Source organism: Malaclemys terrapin, chromosome 17, assembly GCF_027887155.1.
Source record: "Malaclemys terrapin pileata isolate rMalTer1 chromosome 17, rMalTer1.hap1, whole genome shotgun sequence".
Classification (NCBI taxonomy): Eukaryota; Metazoa; Chordata; order Testudines; family Emydidae; genus Malaclemys; species Malaclemys terrapin.
This window is the reverse complement of record NC_071521.1, coordinates 22,817,548-22,838,423: the sequence shown is the minus strand read 5'-3', so window position 1 is coordinate 22,838,423 and position 20,876 is coordinate 22,817,548.

Below are 20,876 nucleotides of genomic sequence, written 5' to 3'. Positions count from 1 at the left end.
ACCTCTAGCTTGCTGGACTGATGTGAAAGCCCAGATTTGGGAGGGCTCTGGCTAGTGACCACTGTGAAATAGTGGGTCGCCGGGATTTGTTACAACATAAGGGCCCGATGAAATCCATGATGAAAACTCGCACTGGGAGCAGTGTCTGGATCCAAGCAGCCAGCAGTATGCAGTACTAGCCATGGATGCTGCTCGGAGGAGAATTTAACTTGTGCATCCGGTATTTCCCCAAAAGGTGCAGCATTTCCTGACCTGCATTAGCTCTCTGCCCAAGCTCAGGGCACTGCTGCATTTCTTCCTTTCTGCAGGCTTTGCTGACCCAAGTGCCAGCCCCATGTACCAGCCAGGAAATGCTCTCCAGGAATGCCCTTTTGAGGAGCAGTTATATCATGCAAGCTGAATGGCAGAGGAGGTATAGACAGGGCCTTTCCAAGCAATATGAATTTATTTGTAACAAAACATACCAAACCTCTTCTCTTACAGGACAGGACAATCATCCTTGCAACTCCTGAGAAAACTGGCTGCAATTTTGTTCACAGTGCTGCTCTGTTCACCATTCTGCACCCCTGGAAGCTGGAGGAATGGCATGTTTGAAAGGCATAGACAAGCAAACATCAGTGCACAGGCGACACTGCCCACATAAAGATGCCAGGGCTGTCCCTTTCCCATGTTTAAGCATCTCCTCCTCATCATTCCAATTGCATCCGCTCCTAGAACCCTTCCTCTCCCATCAGGACCACAAGACAAACGGGTGTGCTCTCTGACACTCATGCTACTCCCCCATGTATCACCTGGAATTGGAATGAGCTCTGCTCCTCAGGGAACTGAGTAAGCAGGAAACAGACTGGAGACAGCACAGCTAGAGAGAGAACTCTCAGCGGGAAAGGAAAAGGTTTGGCATTTGGGCAGTTCAAACAATCAACTTTTGGCAGTTCCTCAGCCTAGTCCCTGAAGGACAGTTAGTGTATTTGTGCACATACATATCAACAAAATGTAGCATAATTAGCAATCTCAGTTCTGGTATAACAGGGTGGGGCAGGTCATGAATGAGGGATATTCATGGATTGCAAGGCCAGAAGGGACCATTGTGATCATCTTGTCTGACCTCCTGTACCACACAGGCCAGAGAACTTCCCCAAAATAACTTCTTTTGAACTAGAGCAGATCCTTAAAAATAAACATCATCCAATCTAGATGTTAAAACTGCCAGTGATGGAGACTCCACCCTGATGCTTGGTAAATTGAGCCAAAGGTTAATTATCCTCACTGTTAAATTATCCTCTACCGCTGATATTGACAGAGCTGTTGGGGAGTTCATGAGTACAATATCCAGTCAGGACCGAGGAGCATCAGCATGTCTAGGGGAGGGGCCAGGCCTTGAATAATAGCAAAGTTCAACAGGACAGGATTAAAGTGCACTGGGGGGGGTCATACCTACAAGTGTGCAGAGCACTTCCCTCTGTTATTGCTGGTTCTAACTAGTGCTGTCAGCCCTCGTCTTCTGGAAGCACTGAAATCCACCCCCGACATTAAATATCAAATAGAGGAAGACAATATGAGCATATGGCCACTTACAGTGAAACTTGCAGCTAAATCAAGGAGTCGGAGTGTCCCCTTTGAGAAGCACATCCTGGCCACTGTGGTGGGTTTGGATCCCATCTCTGAAATAACACCTTGAACATCTCTCAGTAATTAAAAGTGAGACTCAGCCTTGTGACTCAGCTTCCTCAGGTGGGTTTGAAAAGTCAGTAACAGAGTGAAATGTACTTTCCAAGTGTGTGTTGAAAAGGTAGCAGGGCCATTCTCTGTCACAGCCCATTCTGATTCATGGGACTGAGGAAACAATAAATGCTGAAGAAGTGGGTCGGTGTACGTCTGTATATGTCTGTATTGAGATGTGACCTTCAACTGACATTGTAACTACCATTTTGAGTATGTAAGGGCCTGGCTACACTTGAGCCTTGTGAGTTTTCTGTATCCATGTTAAGTTTTTCCTAACAACTGTTGTGTGAGCATTGTGTCTACACCACATTGTAATCCTGTGATTAAGCCACTTTCCCTTCCTGCTTTGAGGCTAGGGGCCCTTGGGAACAATGTATATGTGTGTAAAGCTCTAATCCTGATTACTGCACGTGTTCATGTTTATGTGTAGCGATGCAAAGAATTGATTATGCTGCATATGTGCTTTTTATCAATACATGTAGATATTTTACTGTACTTTTGGTGGTGATTTCACTAACATTTGTGTGGATTTTATTATAGTACTTGTGGATAGTGTGAATTATAGTACATGTGGATTTCATGATAATGAAGGGGGGATTTTAATCAATTATGTGAGACTCAAAACCATGAATGTCAAGACATTTTTAACGGCTTGTTAATAAATTACAATTATTACACCAAGCTGAACACTGTGAGCAGGAAAAAGTTTTTATTGAACACATGTAACATTGTGCAAAGTTAACACCCATTAAAAACAAATAAAGTGTTGTATGTAGACAAGTTTTTGCTTTCAAGGTCACAGATTTATATATGTGTGTTTGCAGGGTGTCAAAATGTCCCCTTTATCTTGGGGGGTGGGATGTCCCCTTGTGAGTGAGGGAATTAGGGGGATGTCCCAGTGCCTGCTGTTCCCTCAGTTATCTTGTGGCATGATGTGCTGAGAAAAGAACCTGTTTGTGGAGCTGTAGCAGTGACAGGTGTATCCCAGAATGCGAGGTGTCCGAGGGAGAGGGCTACAACACGTACACAGGTTGCAGTGCAGTCCTTGACCATTGAGTGACCATGTTTTCCAGAAGGTCTGCTTGCCTCTCCCTCCTCCCCAGCCACTGTGGCTGAGGGATCCTATCCATTTCCCGGTCCTTCCCTCTCTCTCACCTCTTTCTCATGCTTTAGGAAACCTTCCCCTCACTCCTCTAGCGGTTTATCCCTCTGTTAGGATGGCCACCCGAGTTCTTTGAACATGTCATCTCGAGTTCCTCTACCTCCAACGTGGATTGGATGGGCTCAGTGCTAGCAGCTTCATTCATGGTCAGCACAATGTGTCAGGTGCTCAAGGGAAAAAGAAAAAGGACAAGTAGCTATCGACCAAGGAGCCGCCTCCATGCCAACAGTGATAAAATGTTGCTTTTTCCTTGATTTTGGTATTCCATTCCCAGTCCTGGGTGAGCCGGGAGATGGTAAGGCATTTGCACATCTTTCCTGTTTGTGTAGGTCCTCATGACCTACGGTGGGAGGAGCGTGTCTGGGGGAAGGGACGGGGGGGGGGGTTGTTGTTGTGGGGGAAAGGATTAATAAATGCCTGGCTGGGCACCTGTGCAGGCTGCAGGTGGGCTGTGGATGTTAAGGGGGGTGGCAAACTAAAGAGGGGGGAAAAGAGCTAGGCATACAATTGCATGGGTGCCTCTGCAGGTTGCCTGTGGGGCAGTAGCAGAGGGCTGGTGAGGGCAGGGGCCTAGCAGAGGCAGGCTAGTGATCACATGTGCACCTCTGCAGGCTCTCCTTACCCTGGGGGATGTTGTCCTGACATGTGTCCCCAAAAGGCCCTGAAGGATTCTGTTCAAAAAGGCAAGGAGCAAATCAAGGAGAGATGTCATGCCGCTGTTTGACAGGAGCGTGCCTCCACAGACCGTGCAGGAATGGAAGGCAGTGCTAAGAGAGATGCGTCGTTGCGTAATCTCTGGTCAAAGTCATAGCACTGGCTTTGGCTTAAGTCCTCTTTTTTAACCCCTGCGGATCAGCATAAAGTGCACTGCAAAATAAATACAGTTCTGCAGGAGCACAAAGGTGAGTGAATACCGTAAAGGGCCTTGTGATTCACAACTCTGTGCTGTTTGACCTGTCTGGGCAGCGTGACATAGGCAATTTACCCCATAATACCTCATGCTGGCTCAAAGCTGAGGGCGTTAATGAAACTGTGAGACAAGATAGTGATTCGAGTGGTTTTTCTTTTCTGGGTCTGCTGCTACAGTTCTGTCTTTCCTTCAAACTGTCTCCGTGATAACCCATGCGGTGCCTTCATTTTGGCTGGGGGAGGGGCGTTTGCATGTGGAAGGGGTTTGGCCAGGCAGGAAAGAGAGCGGGAAGTGCCATGGTAGGGAAGTGTGGGGCAAGACTCCATAAGCTTACGCCATGGCTTTATAGGCCCTGCCTGTTCCTGCCCAGCTGAGCCTGCAGAGTTAATTGCCCTGTCTGGCCAGCTTAACCCCTGTCAGTCCCGTGTGAGGTGGACATGCCATCACAGGGTCACACAGCAATTCAATTGGGTTTGGAACAAGCTGAAGATGTCACCTTGTTCTTTGGTATGGAGCACCTAGATCATCTCATCCACGTAGGATCTCAGGATGCAGCTATGCCCAGCGACAACAGCTGGTGTTGGCCTATGCTTTTCTTCATCCAGCTCTGACTCTCCGAGCTTAAACGTGGGCGAGCTAACAGTTAGAGAAAAGCATCTGAGACCCATTAAAGCTGGCAACTCTCAGTCTTATATCCTTGAAGCAGGGCTGCTCAGCGCAAATATTTACCTCTACGGCTGGCAGCGAATGATTTCAGATAACAAAAAAATGTACAGATGTCACAATCTGCTGTGAATATTTTGCAGAAGCAGCAGTGATATTCAGTTATTTGTTGAAATTGTTCCTGAGCTCCAGCTATAACTTATCTTAACCCCCATTTTCCTTAACAAAGGGAGTGTCTGGGACACCTTATCGGGTCAAACATTAGTGATGTTTGAAGGTAATATACATGTGCACAGAGTCTGTGGTGGGTATTTTTTAACACAGTAGCGAATAAATGAATCAACTAATTACATTCATTTCCCTGTTCTCATTAGAGTCTGCTGCACTGAGATTCCTTTTGCTCCTCTGTTTTTGCCTGGGGGCTAAGCTCAGTATTTGTGAGCAATTCTATCAAGCTATCAGCTATCTGTAGTGTGCCTTATCAGCGCCCTACTGCATGATTGGCGCTTGGAGCAGCCCATGCAAAGTGCTGGGTTAGAGGTGGAGGAGAGGGGACACTGAAAGTGCACGGGAACCAACCATGACAGGTCAGCATTTACCAACCATCTATTTCTTTTCCTGGCACTTGTAACCAAACTGGGCCCTGGCCAGGGCCAGGGGTCACAGCTGCTGTGTGAGGCAGAAGGATTTGTGACAGATCAATGACACTGACACAAAGGAAAGAACAGATATGAGAAATGGAATAAAAAGGTGACTTCTTGTTGTGGGATTTCTCAAGGTACTGGCAACTTTCCTTCAGCCTGTCAGCTTCATCTGAGCTTAATGATCTCCCATCAATCCTTACATAGATCTCAATGTCTCCTCGGCTTCCTGGCAAACAAGCCTCCACCTTCAGATGGCCGGGACACCTTGTCCTAGTCGCAGCTGCCCTGCATTTGCTGTACAGTTCTTTGTGAAGAGCCTGTGGGGAATTTTTTTCAAATCACATAATGGTTCTGTAGCGATTTCAAATGCAGCTGCAGGATAGTTCCGTATAAAAGGCAAACACGTGTTTGAACAGCGTAGGGCTGAGACAGCACACAGGGATAATTAACCAGCCAGAGGATGGCCCCATCAGAAACCAGTGCTTTGCCACCAACTCACAGCTGCTCAGCATTGCCATTGCATTAGTTGCAGACCCAGAGAAATAGTGGAGGACGTAGTATAAAAAGGACAGGGTAGAGGATGGGCGGCCAAAAACACGACCTAGCTTCTGTGTCCAAGCATCCTCTCCTGTACGGCCCACCCAGGGCTTAATTTGTAATGAAGGAGGTGCTGGGGCTTAAGCAATTTTTTTACTTTTATAACTGATGCAGCAAGCCCAGATGTGCCAGGCTCTGAACTGCCAGGCCCGGAGGTGCCGGGACTCTGAACTGCCAGGCCCAGAGGTGACGGGCTCTGACCTGCCAGGCCCGGAGGTGCCAAGGCTCTGAACTGCCGGGCCTGGAGGTGCCGGGGCTCTGACCTGCCGGGCCCGGAGGTGCCGGGGCTCTGACCTGCCGGGCCCGGAGGTGCTGGGGCTCTGACCTGCCGGGCCTGGAGGTGTCGGGGCAGTGAACTGCCAGGCCCAGAGGTGCTGGGCTCTGAGCTGCTAGGCTTAGAGGAGCCAGGTCTCAGCCCTGGCACAAATTAAGCACTGTGCCCACCCAAATCAAAAATGATTAGGGGGCTGGAGCACATGACTTATGAGGAGAGGCTGAGGGAACTGGGATTGTTTAGTCTGCAGAAGAGAAGAATGAGGGGGGATTTGATAGCTGCTTTCAACTACCTGAAAAGGGGTTCCAAAGAGGATGGATCTAGACTGTTCTCAGTGGTAGCAGATGGCAGAACAAGGAGTAATGGTCTCAAGTTGCAGTGGGGGAGGTTTAGGTTGGATATTAGGAAAAACTTTTTCACTAGGAGGGTGGTGAAGTGCTGGAATGGGTTACCTAGGGAGGTGGTGGAATCTCCTTCCTTGGAGGTTTTTAAGGTCAGGCTTGACAAAGCCCTGGCTGGGATGATTTAGTTGGGGATTGGTCCTGCTTTGAGCAGGAGGTTGGACTAGATGACCTCCTGAGGTGCCTTCCAACCCTGATATTCTATGATTCTATGAAAGGATGCAGCTTGAAGCTTGACAGGACTGTCACGATTGCATCCCAAGGGTACAGAGTCTGAGTTGTCTTAAAATGAGCGACAAGTCTGAGAAAGGAAGGATGGCGTTGCAGTTAAAGTGCTAGCCCAGGACTTGGGAGATCAGGGCTCAATTCACAGCTCTGCCAGACACCTCCTCTGGCCCCCAAGGCAAACCAATAAAGCTGGGTTGTTAGAAGAGCCCAAGGGGGTTGGGTCCCCACATTCAGTGACAGCTGGATCTTTCAAAAATCCCAGCCTAAACCTCTGTTTTCCCTCCCAATCTCCCGAGGAGGTGGTGTTCCATCCCTCACCATTTGTGTTTCTTTTCTGTTTAGATTGCAAGCTCTTCGGGGAGCGGGGGTCTCTGTGCAGTGCCCAGCACAACGGGGCCCTGATCTCAGTCGGAGCCGACATGCTACTATAATGATAATAAATAGGTTTTGCTAAGTTCTGCGTCTCTGTTTCAAATGCTCATCCAGCTGCCTGGCTAATGGGGTCAGGCAGCTGTAACCATACTTGACAGGTTAGCTGGTTCTCAGGTCTCCAAAAGAAGTTTTGAGAAGATGTGCCCTTAAATATGATCTAGGAAGGATTTGTGTGATATTTATTATCATTATATAAAGTCATATGGCAGCAGGAACGTGAAATAAAGAGACAATCACAGCACTGCTGAAACGACCCTGTTTCCTCAGGCTATTGGAACATTTGTTACGAGAAAGAGAAAAGATCAGCTTAGCAACACTTACCTGCCTACTGCCTTTGCCAGACTGCCCCTCAGAGGCTGCCAACTTCACCAACCACTGAGTGTGAGACTGAGAAGGACCCAGATGTGATGCCAACCCCAAGTGTTCAGAAATCATGAGTTCAGCCCAAAAATCATGAGGTTTTTAAAAAATATTAAACGTCCTTCTGCTTTGCCTTCTGGTTTCTGAGCCTTCATCACACCCAGGCCATATTTTCAAGTCTTTCTCCCCAAGCAGGAGAGCTAGTACCCTTCTTTCCTAATGCAAGTTGAGACTTTCCTGCATTCACATGACTCCAGGAGCTGGGACTTAAAGAATACTAATAAATATTTTGAAACACAATAAAACGGTGAGAGCTAGCAACTCTTGACATCTCTCTCTTGTTCTTCCGTTTAGCTTTACGCTCTCCATCCCTTGTCCCCCAGGTCCAAGGAGTGAGTCTAAGTGTGTGAACCCCTGACTGGCCACCTGGAAAGACTGATGGAAAACAGCTTCCTTGTTTTGCACATACCGAGTATATAATGGCTTTCCCCACAAAACGTCATGCTGGGCAGCCCCGTCCCTGCAGACAGAGTGTTCATAGGCTGCAGTTGGGCTTATAGCCACCTCTGGCTCCCTGCGATGGGGTTAGTGTTTGCCTTCGCACCCAGCTTGTAAAGCCACTCACTGAGCAGTTAATGGAGAATCCACCTGTAGTTGTGGCTTTTCTGTTGGCCCAGCCTGTCAGCAGATGTTAGACTCCCTGTATAAAGTTTGTTAACTCTGCCCAGGACATAAGGCAGGTGGGAGTGATTCTTGGGGGTAGGGGGTACCAGAAAAGGAAACAAATGAACAGGAACTAGGAGATGGGAGGTCTTGTAGGGAGAGCCAGGCTGTAGCCAAGCTCAGGGAGGAAGCTTCAGCTGCTGTTACAATAACTCCAAAGTTCAGGTTAGGGGTGAGTTTGGACTCTAATGAAGGGCCTGTGTGTTCTGGTGGGGATGGTGTTGTGGGACGCAGTCACTATTAGAGCACACCATTGTATCAGAACCCAGTGTTCCAGGTATTCTCGGCTCCAGCGTGTCCACAGGCCAGCCGCCTCCGTCTGGGCCTTGTGTGCTAAGTCACGGAAGAGTTCACAGTTCAATGGAAGAGTTCAACGGAAGAGTTCACAGTTTGAGGACCCCTCCTGGGGTCCTCAAAATCCCAACATAACAAAAAGTCCTTTGCCCCTTCTGGGCTCAATGCACAGTACGTCCTGGGCTTCTCTTCCTTATAGGCCCAGGGTGCCCAACAGCAGCCTCCCCTGCTCCCTGTGGGTTTCTTCTATTCTGTGCTCCTTTCTGGATCACCGGCCCCATGACTGTCTCCCAGAGGGCCTTCCAGGCCCCATCACAGGACTTAGCTCCGCGCTGTGGTTCAGCTCTCCAGCCCCGAACTGCTTGGTTTCCCCAGTGGGCGAGTCCAGCCTCCTCTGCAGTCTGTCCCGCACTGAGCTCCCTCAGCCTGCATACATGGCCCAGGGGCCCAGTGGGTCATCACCTAATCTGCCCCCTTTGGCCGGGAGGTAGTTACCCCACACCTGTGGAACATGTCCCCTTTCTAGCAGATGATGTGGAAACTCCACCCCAGATGGGCTTGGGACTCAGTCTGTACACACTGCCCTCTCCTAGACCCACAGGACTTTCTGTTTGTCCAGGTCTCCTTGGAACAAAGTTTTTCAGATTAGAAGAGCAAATGAAGCGCGACATCCGCATTAGTCCCGGGCCTACCTGCCGGTTATCGCAACATTGATTTTAAAACAAGCAAAAACTTGTGGCTGATACCACCAGTTATTTGACAACCACTATGGTGGCCTTGCTCTCTTCACTGCAGTAACAAAGCAGCCCCTGTGTTTTCACCACGGCGTTGGGCGTTCGCCCAGCTCTGCTCAGACCTCGCTGTGTCATCTCCAGTTGCACTGAAATCTGTTCTTTTGCCAGTGTCACTATGTTCACTCTCACCCAGCAGACAACAGGGAAATGGTAAGGCCCAACCAAGCATTGCCCAGAGCTCAGGCTGCCCTTGTGTGCCTGCAACATGGGAGAGTGCCTGTAATTAAACTGCTGACTGGGCGTTCTGGCCGACGGGCCATGACACTGTCCTCCATGTGATCACATTGTGGCAATCTTGCCCAAACCTCCCTGCTCCATTCAGTGTTGAGTGCATGCATTGCAAACTGGGCTCCCTATGGAGTGCTGCACCTGGTTCCTGCTGAATTCCCTCTATTGTCGTGTTTCATTGCCTCAGATGATTGGAATTGAGGGTCCTTTATGCAGCAGTGTTTTTTGCACATCTGACTTGGGGGTCTGGAGCTCCAGGATACACCTGGCAAAATCCTTTCCCACTCCTTCCCCTGTAACTTGAACTGTAAGGCAGCTCCCACTGGCATAGTCTTGCTGGAGAGAGGAATCCACAGGCACTGCAGTGTGGGGAGAGAGTGGCAGGTGTCTGGTGTTGTGCATGAACCTGAAGAGCCAATACCAGACTGCACCAATGAAGCGTTTTTCAGATCCTAATGAAAGGGACATTTAGGTCCTAATTATCTAAGCCCTGCCTCCCCCCCTCTTCCTTCTGCCTGACCATCCAATTGTTCATCCTGGCTCTCTCATTCCTCCCTCCCATAGTCCAGACTGTTTAATACAATCCAATGGTCCATCTCAGCTCCCTTCACTAATTTCTTCTGGCTTCTTTCCAGCCCTCTAATCAGGGCCGGCTCTGGCTTTTTTGCCGCCCAAGGCAAAAAAGCCTCCCGCCCCCCCATCCCAGCCCTCTCCCCCCCAGCGCGGCAGGGGAGGGCGGAGAGCCCGGCCGGGGCTCCGCTCTCCCGGACTGGCTGGAGCGCCGGGGGGAGGGCAGCGAGCCCGCTGCGGCTCCATTCTCCCCGGCGGCCAGAGCACCGGGAGGAGGGCGGAGAGCCCAGCCGGGGCTCCGCTCTCCCAGACCGGCTGGAGTGCTGGGAGGAGGGCGGCGAGCCCGCCGCGGCTCCACTCTCCCCGGCGGCCAGAGCGCCAGGGGGAGGGCGGAGAGCCCGGCCGGGGCTCTGCTCTCCCGCACCGGCTGGAGCGCCGGGGGGAGGGCGGCGAGCCCAGCCAGGGCTCCGCTCTCCCCGGCGGCCGGAGCCGGAGCACCGCGCTGCCCCCCTCCAGGTGCCGCCCCAAGAACAAGCTTGGGCTGGTGCCTGGAGCCGGCCCTGCCTCTAATACCCTCAGTTCCCTGCGGTCTCCTTCCTGCCCCCAACATTTAAAACCTCACAGACTGGCCCAGCAGGTCTAGCAGCCTCTCTGGTTTTCCAATTGTTTCCGTTTGCACATGCTCTGGCACAGGACATTGCAGTCACCACACAGCCTCTGTTCCCGGAGAGCAGGTGCTTTGTGTGCGAGCTCACATGGGCCGCCCCAAGACAGAAATGCCGGTCTCATTTCCATCACAGCGATTAACAGGATCTCTTTGAAATACATGGTTACAGGGTGTCCCTGTGCTCGCAGGGGAGGAATGTGTGTCTGCACATCCCTCGGGAGCTGACCTCAGAGCTAGGTATGAGAGGCCACAGCCAGCGACCTTACCAACCCTCAGGCCCAGAAAGAATTAAACATCCGCATGATGCACAAAGTACAGTTTGGAAACATCCTCAAATGGCTGCAGGGCCTGGGCAAGAACCTCCCTGTGCAGACAGCAACTGAGCAAAGATGTTCATCTGCTCCTGCAAACAGTGTGGAAACACAGGCCCGCACACAGCTGAGCGGCTTCCGAGGGTATATCTGCATTAGAGCCAGAAGGTGTCATTTCCGGCTGGAGCAGACATACCTGTGCAAGCTCTGATTGAGCTCGTGTGCTGAAAATAAAATGTAGCCGTGGTGGTGGGAGTGGCAGGAGAGACTAGGCATCCCAAGTATGATCCTGCCTGAGATTACCTTCCAGTTCTGGAGTAGACATACCCTAAGTGAGGAAAGCAGTATCTGTGCTGGGTTCCACAGAGAAATGACCCACATTGGTTCGCAGTTCATCGAGAGCTTCCTCCAGCCCTACTGCTGTGAGAGAGGCTTTTGGGCAGGAGTTTCGGAGGGAAGGTTGTGCCCTAGTTGCCTATGGAGGGATTCTTGTACCTTCCTCTGAAGCATCGAGATAGGCTAGGTGGACAACAGATCTGACCAAGTCTGGAATCGCTGTGTTCCTGAGTTTGGAGCTAAGCAATTTAAATCTATTTCTACTTGTGTTGTGGGGAGTAGGTGGGAAAGGACAAGGAAGTCATTAGTGTCCTTCATCTGATCGCATTTGCCAAATTTGACATTGATTCACTTTTGGGGGCTTGAAACACCTGCAGCTCACGTAGATCTGGTTGGGGTTGTGGGGGCTCAGTACTTCTGATATCCAGAAGGTATCTGTCATGGGGCCAATGGCTCTTCAGGACAATTAGAGCCTAATTGGCTCCTGATGAGCCTGTGGACTAGACCTGGGAGCACTTCAGCTAATTAGCAGTGGAGCAGCTGAGCTAGAAAGAGGCTGCTAGGCCAGTATTAAGGAACAATTGCTAAGGCCTGGTCTACACTACGAGTTTAGGTCGAATTTAGCAGCGTTAATTCGAATTAAGCCTGGACGCGTTCACATGACGAAGCCCTTTTTTTCGACTTAAAGGGCCCTTTAAACCGGTTTCTTTACTCCACCTCCGACGAGGGGATTAGCGCTAAAATCGGCTTTTGTGGGTCGGATTTGGGGTAGTGTGGACGGAATTCGACGTTATTGGCCTCCGGGAGCTATCCCACAGTGCTTCATTGTGACCGCTCTGGACAGCACTCTCAACTCAGATACACGGACCAGGTAGACAGGAAAAGCCCCACGAACATTTGAATTTCATTTCCTGTTTGCCCAGCGAGGAGAGCACAGGTGACCACGCAGAGCTCATCAGCACAGGTAACCATGATGGAGTCCCAGGCTCGCAAAAGAGCTCCAGCATGGACCGAACAGGAGGTACGAGATCTGCTCACCATATGGGGAGATGAATCAGTGCTAGCTGAACTCTGTAGCAGTAAACAAAATGGCAAAGTATTAGAAAAGGTCTCAAAGGCCATGAAGGACAGAGGTCATAACAGGGACGCACAGCAGTGCCGCGTGAAAATTAAGGAGCTAAGGCAAGCCTACCACAAAGCCAGAGAGGCAAACGGAAGGTCCGGGGCAGAGCTGCAAACATGCCGCTTCTACGCGGAGCTGCATGCGATCCTAGGAGGTGCAGCCACCACTATCCCAACCGTGTGCTATGACTCCGTCAATGGAGAAACACGTAACAGGGAAGCGGGTTTGGGGTACGAGGAAGATGAGGATGAAGATAATGTAGATAGCTCACAGCAGCAAGGAAGCAGAGAAACCGGTTTCCCCAATAGCCAGGATATGTTTATCACCCTGGACCTGGAACCAGTAACCCCTGAACTCACCCAAGGCATGCTCCCAGACCCTGAGGGCACACAGGGGACCTCTGGTGAGCAGGGCCAGCTCTGGCTTTTCTGCCGCCCCAGGCAAAAGAGCCTCCGCGCCCCCGCCCCCTCCGCGCGGCAGGGGAGGACGCCGGGCGGGGGGAGGGCGGTCGGAGCCCCGGGGGGAGGGCAGTGAGCCCCGGCCGAGGCTCTGCTCTCCCCGGCGGCCAGAGGTGACAGGTGGGTGGGCGGCGAGCCCCGGCCGGGGCTCTGCTCTCCCCGGCGGCCAGAGCGCCGCACCGCGCCACCCCCCTCCAGGTGTCGCCCCAAGCACAAGCTTGGTGGGCTGGTGCCTGGAGCCAGCCCGGCTGGTGAGTGTACCTTTGTCAATATTGCATATGGTTTAAAAGCAAGTGTGTTTAATGATTAATTTGCCCTGGCAATCGCAGCCAGTACAGCTACTGGAAAAGTCTGTTAACGTGTATGGGAAAGGAGCGGAAATCCTCCAGGGACATCTCCAGAAAGCTCTCTTGGATATACTGCCAAAGCCTTTGCAAAAGGTTTCTGGGGAGGGCTGCCTTATCCTGTCCGCCATGGCAGGACACTTTACCACGCCAGGCCAGTAGCACGTAGTCTGGAATCATTGCATAACAAAGCATGGCAGCGTATGGTCCCAGTGTTTGCTGGCATGCAGACAACATCCATTCCTTATCTCTCTTTGTTATTCTCAGGAGAGTGATACCATTCACGGTCACCTGGTTGAAATGGGGTGATTTTATTAAGGGGACATTCAGAGGTGCCCATTCCTGCTCGGCTGAACAGAAATGTTCCCCGCTGTTAGCCACGCGGTGGGTGGGAGGGGTGAAGTGATCATCCCAGAGAATTGGGTGTGGCGGGGGTGGGTAGTTGGGTTTGTGCTGCATGTTATCCCGGAAACCGCAGACCCTCCTTTTACATTGCAAACCCATTTTAAATGGCCAACCCAATGGGTGCTTGGTATGGGAAATGAGGGCACTGCTGTTTGAAACCATTCTCACATGTTAAGAAGGTTAAAAAAGCCAAAAGACTGTGGCTTACCATGGTTGCCTGCAAGCCGAAATCTGTTGCCTGGCACTCCATGAGTGATCTCTCACACCAAACTGGCAGGCCCTCAATATAAGAGGAAAAATGCGACCTTGTAACGAAAGCACATGTGCTGTGTAATGTGAACAGCAAAATGTAACATGAAAGAGTGTACCCATTATTCTCTAAAATGTGTCTTTTTTAACCACCTCTCCCTTTTCCTCCAACAGCTGCAAATGTTTCTCCTTCACAGAGGCTAGCAAAGATTAGAAGGAGAAAACAGCGGATTCGGGATGATATGTTCTCGGAACTCCAGATGTCCTCCCATGCTGACAGAGCACAGCAGAATGCGTGGAGGCAGTCAATGTCAGACTACATAAAAGCACAATATGAATGAAAGGAGAGGTGGCGGGCTGAATCGTGGGATGAACAGAGCAAGTGGCGGGCTGAAGATGATAGGTGGCGTCAGCTTGCAGACAGAAGGCAAGAGTCAATGCTCCGGGTGCTGGAGCATCAAACTGATATGCTTCAGCATATGGTTGAGCTGCAGGAAAGGCAGCAGGATCAGAGACCGCCGCTACAGCGCCTGTGTAAACAACAGCCCTCCTCCCCAAGTTCCATAGCCTCCTCACCCAGACTCCCAAGATCACGGTGGGGGCCTCCGGCCACCAGTCACTCCAGCCCAGATGATTGCCCGAGCATCAGAAGGCTGGCCTTCTATAAGAGTTAAAGTTTTAAACTGCAGTGTGACCTTTTCCTTCCCTCCTCCCACCCCCCATCCCGGGCTACCTTGGCAATTATCCCCCTAGTTGTGTGATGAATTAATAAAGAATGCATGAATGTAAAGTAACAATGACTTTATTGCCTCTGCAAGCGGTGCTCGAAGGGGGGAGGAGAGGGTGGGGTGGGTGGTTTACAGGGAAGTAGAGTGAACCAGGTGGGGGGGGGCGGAGGGTTCATCAAGGAGAAACAAACAGAAGTTTCACACCGTAGCCTGGCCAGTCACAAAACTTGTTTTTAAAGCTTCTCTGATGCGCACCGTGCCCTGCTGTGCTCTTCTAACCGCCCTGGTGTCTGGCTGCGCGTAATCAGCGGCCAGGTGATTTGCCTCAACCTCCCATCCTGCCATAAATGTCTCCCCCTTACTCTCACAGATATTGGGGAGAGCACAGCAAGCAGCAATAACAACGGGGATATTCTTTTTGCTGAGGTCTGAGCGAGCCAGTAAGCTGCACCAGCGCGCTTTTAAACGTCCAAATGCACATTCCACCACCATTTGGCACTTGCTCAGCCTGTAGTTGAACAGGTCCTGACTATTGTCCAGGCTGCCTGTGTACAGCTTCATGAGCCATGGCATTAAGGGGTAGGCTGGGTCCCCAAGGATCACGATAGGCATTTCAACATCCCCAACGGTTACTTTCTGGTCTGGGAAGAAAGTCCTTTCCTCCAGCTTTCGAAACAGACCAGAGTGCCTGAAGACGCGAGCATCATGTACCTTTCCCGGCCATCCCACATTGATGTTGGTGAAACGTCCCTTGTGATCCACCAGGGTTTGCAGCAGCATTGAAAAGTACCCCTTGCGGTTTATGTATTCGGTGGCTTGGTGCTCCGGTGACAAGATAGGGATATGGGTTCCGTCTATCGCCCCACCACAGTTTGGGAATCCCATTGCAGCAAAGCCATCCTCTATGGCTTGCACATTTCCCAGAGTCACTACCTTGATATCACCAGGTCTTTGATTGCCTTGGCAACTTGGATCACAGCAGCCCCCACAGTAGATTTGCCCACTCCAAATTGATTCCCGACTGACCGGTAGCTGTCTGGTGTTGCAAGCTTCCACAGGGCTATCACCACTCGCTTCTCAACTGTGAGGGCTGCTCTCATCCTGGTATTCTGGCGCTTCAGGGCAGGGGAAAGCAAGTCACAAACTTCCATGAAAGTGCCCTTACGCATGCGAAAGTTTCCCAGCCACTGGGAATCGTCCCACATCTGCAACACGATGCAGTCCCACCAGTCTGTGCTTGTTTCCCAGGCCCAGAATCGGCGTTCCATGGCATGAACCTGCCCCAGTAACACCATGATTTGCACATTGCTGGGGCCTGTACCTTCTGTGAGGTCTATGTCCATGTCAATTTCCTCATCACTCTCGTCGCCACGCTGCAATCGCCTCATCGGCTGGTCCTGGTTTTCCTTTGGCATGTCCTGGCTCTGCATATACTCCAGGACAATGCGCGTGGTGTTCATAGTGCTCATAATTGCCGTGGTGATCTGAGCGGGCTCCATGATCCCAGTACTACGGCGTCTGGTCTGAAAAAAGGCGCGAAACTATTGTTTGACGGAGAGAGGGGCGAGTGACGACATGGCGTACAGGTACAGGGAATTAAAATCAACAAAGGTGGCTGTGCATCAGGGAGAAACACAAACAACTGTCACACAGAATGGCCCCCCCCAAAGACTGAACTCAAAACCCTGGGTTTAGCAGGCCATTGATTTCACGGAGGGAGGAGGAAGCAAATGAATACAGAACAAATCTATTTTTTACATCTTAAGCTGGCAGTCGACAGTGCAGCATGACTAATAGCCCTCGGCATCTTCTGGGTGCTTGGCAGAAAATACTGGGCGCTTGGCAGAAAATAGTATACTAAGGCTGATAGCCGCCATCATCATTGGGAAGGCAGCAGAATATGACTGGGGGACATACGGAGTTTCAGCCATCATCTGATCAAACTGCAGTATGACGACAACGGATACCAGTCGTAATACACCATCTACTGCCAAAAGACAAGGGGCTGCTGCTGTGTAGCAATGCAGCCCCACATCTGCCAGCTCCACATCTGCCAGCATCCAGATCGCTGATAAAGGCTACCAGTCATACTGCACTGTCTACGGCCAAAAGGCAATTAGCTGCTGTTGTGTAGCAATGCAGTACCACGTCTGCCGGCACCCAGATGACATAAGGTGACGGTGAGCTGAGCTGAGCTGAGCTGAGCGCGCTCCGTGCTTGGCGTGGTATGTTGCCTGCACAGGTAACCCAGGTAAAAAGGCGCGAATCGATTGTCTGCCGTTGCTCTGATGGAGGGGGAGGGGTCTGATGACATGTACCCAGAACCCCCCGCGACACTGTTTTGCATCATTCAGGCATTGGGATCTCAACCCAGAATTCCAATGGGCGGCGGAGACTGCGGGAACTGTGGGATAGCTACCCATAGTGCAACGCTCTGGAAGTCGACACTAGCCTCGGTACTGTGGACGCGGTCCGCCGACTTAATGCACTTAGAGCATTTTATGTGGGGACACACACAATCGGCTGTATACAACCAATTTCTATAAAACCGGCTTCTATAAATTCGACCTAATTTCGTAGTGTAGACATACCCTTAGGGAAGAAGGAAGGGGGTGAGAAAAGGAGCTCTTTCTAGAGAAGCCCTGCCGCTGGTGCAGGCTGGAAGAAGCCCACAGGAGGTGGAGGAGGCCTGCATGAGGGCTTGGAGTTGACAGTGGGAACCCCAAGGGCACTGTTAGGATCCCAGGGGGATGGGAGACAGTGACAGAGCTCCTCTCAGTAGGCACTGGGAAGAGAACTGACAGATCTCCTGCCCAGAGAGTGCTACGGGTGGAAACTGGCTCTGGGGAAGGAAGGAAGAAGGAGAGAGTTCTAGCAGAAGAAACCCACAGGGACCAGAGTAGATCCTGCAGGGGAAGTCATGAGTTAGGGCCTACAACAGATAGAAGAAACCCTCAGGGAGTGGGTTAGGCTCTTGTGGGAGAAGTCCTGGGAGAAGTCTTGTAAGTGGGAGCAGGAAGAGCCCACATGTAAACTGCCAGAGTTCCGGGGGAGGGAGGCAGCGTGGGGAATCCTGCTGGAGAAGAAGGGGGGGCTGAAGAAGAATTGTTACTTTGGACTTGTTGGGTCTCTTGTTTGGCCCTTATTATTACCCCAGAAGGGGTTTGGACTTCATGTGACTTGGCCCAAGCTCTGAGCCATAGAATCATCGAACCACAGGGTTAGAAGGCACTGCAATGGCCATCTAGTCTAATCCCCCTGCCAAGAAGCAGGATGAGTTGAATCTAAACCATCCAACACAGATGGCTCTCCAGCCTCCTTTTGAAAACCTCCAGTCAAGGAGCTTCCACAACCTCCCTAGGTGTCTGTTCCATTGTCCCACTGTTCTAGTAGTTAGGAAGTTTTTCCTGAGATTCAATCTAAATCTGCTGTGCTGTAGTTTGAACCCAGGGCCTCTTGTTCTGCCCTCTGTGGTGAAAGAGAACTTTTCTCCATCTTTTTTATGGCAGCCTTTCAAGTATTTGAAGACTGCTATTATGTTCCTCCCCCTTAATCTCCTCTTTTCCAAACTAAACATAGCCAGTTCATTCAGCCTTTGCTCATCTGGCTGCTTCCCATCCCTCTGATCATCTTTGTCGCTTGCCTCTGGATCCTTTCCAGTTTCTCTACATCCTTTTTATACATTGGTGACCAAAACTGGACACCGTACTCCAGCTGAGGCCTAACCAGTACTGAGTAGAGCGGTGTCACCTCCCATGACTTGCATGCTATACCTCCGTTAATGCAACCTAAACTTGCATTTGCTTTTTTTGCAACAGCATTATGTTGCTGACTCATGTTGAGGTTGTGATCCAGCACACCTCCAGATCCTTCTCAGCAGTGCTGCCAAACCAGCTGCCAAGCAAAAACTGCCAAGCCAGTTGTAACTGTGTCTCAGTGGGTCACAACTGAGAATGCCAAATGCAGATGAACTGCTGAGAAATAGGGCAGATACACCCCAAAACTGGTGGCTAATCCCCCAGAGGATATACCAAACCAGCAACAAAAGTAAACTTCTGTTTCACCACACTGGCTAACAAGAAAACATAAAGGCAGTTTCCTCAGGCATTCCAGTTCTAATTACCACCACCTCAAAAACACTGGATTCAGAGATGAGTGGTTCTTTACAACCAGTCTCATCAAATAATAGGTTCTTCTGATCCCAAAGGACCAGCCACACACCCAGGTCAATATATAATTTAGATCTTACCCAAAAATTATGCTGATGCCAATCCTTTAGTATCTAAAATCTAAAGGTTTATTCATAAAAAAAAAAAAAAGAAAGATGAGAGTTCAAATTGGTTAAAGGAATCAAATACATACAGTAATGGCAAAGTTTTTGGTTCAGGCTTGTAGCAGTGATGGAATAAACTGATGGCTTAAGTCAAGTCTCTGGAATACATCCACAGTTTGGATGGGTCACTCAGTCCTTTGTTCAGAGCTTCATTTTGTAGCAAAGTTCCTCCAGAGGAAATAAGCAGGATTGAAGACCAAATGGAGGTGTTTTATAGCTTTTTATACCTTTTGCCATGTGGAGGGCATCCCATTGTTCTTACTGTGGAAAATTACAGCAACAAGATGGAGTGTGGAGTCACATGGAGTCACATAATTAATTAATTAATTAATTAATTAATGGGCAAGTCACATGTTCATGCCCAATTTCACTCAGTCATTGCAGGAAGCCATTACCTACACTCCAGACAGCACATTTACATGACAGTCCACTCAGTGTAGATGGGCATCTCCCATGGTTCATTGTCAACCAAGAGTTTCTTGATGAGCCACTTAATTTGAATAATCCCTCCAAGATGTTCTGGCTAGCTACCTTGTGAGCACTCCCCCAGGAGCAAACATTTGAAATCCAAGTATAGAGCCAATACTTATAATTTCAAATACAAAAATGATACATGCATACAAATATCAGAATTATATTCATTGAGTCATAACTTTTCCACAGACACCTCACTTGACAACCTTTGTACAAGATTTGTTGAAAATATATAACAATGATCTATATGGTCATATTTTAATCAGATAACATCACACCAGTTATCCCAGATTTTGTATTTGTGCATTTGGTTTTTCTTCCCTAAGTTAGCGCCTTACATTTCTCTTTGTTGAATTTCATTGTGTGGTCTATAGCCCAGTTCCCCAGTTTATCAAGATCCCTCTGAATTTTAGCTCTGAATTTTAGCTCTATTCTCCAGAGTGTTGGCAACCCCCCCTAGCTTTGTGTCATCTGCAAATGTGATCAGTATGCTCTCTAGATCTACATCCAGGTAATTAATAAAGATGTTAAACAACACCCAGAACAGATCCCGGTGGAACCTCACTGGAGACCTCCCTCCAATCCAACATCATTCCATTAATAGCTACTCTTTGTTTGTGGTTGTTTAACTAATTATGTGGAAGACCTGGCAAGAGGCAGATGGCCAGCAGGAGGCATCAGGGATGACGACAAGGGGACACTACTGGTGGTGAGCACAACACCCTACACTGTCATGCGGGTTGGGAACCCAAGATTATGAGCCAATTTCAAAATGTTTGGCCTTGGTATCAGTTGGTTATCTGGGGAGAGCCAAACTTTAAAGAAATGCCCAATATAATAATAACTAATGAGAGCAACTGGCCATCTCCATGCAGCCCTTAAAACTTTTCTTATGTAAAGCAGCAAATCTTTGGGGTTTGGTTTGTGTTTAGTTTTGCTTTTAATTTTCTCATTCCATTTTCTTGGGAGTGCAGTTGAGTTATGCTCATACTGTCCCATGTTATGAAACATTCAGGTTTGTTTGGTTTGGGTTCTCTCTGTAATGTTCTTTGTGGCTAAAATCCAAACATTGTGGTGGAATCTTCTAAATCAATAAGAAGGTTATTGCTAGGCAGAGAGATGATTTTCTGCCGGTGTCCTTGGGGCTGAAGGGCTCCTGTGCAGGCAGAACCGGCAGGGGGGAGCTTACAGCCTTCTTCACATACCATCCCTGTAGTCCTGCACCTTTGCTAGCTCAGGGTGCAGAGTGACGGGTGGAATGGCACTGTCAAGCTGTCCTGCAGTGGCTTGAGAGCATGAGCAGTAACCTCAAGGCAGACTGTGAAGAACTAGGGCACAAACCCCACATTGGCTGTGAGTTCTATCCTTCGATTTCACCAACCAATTAGCATGTGTAAACTCCTCAGGCACCATAACAGCCTAAACCTGGAGTCGCAGACACAGAAT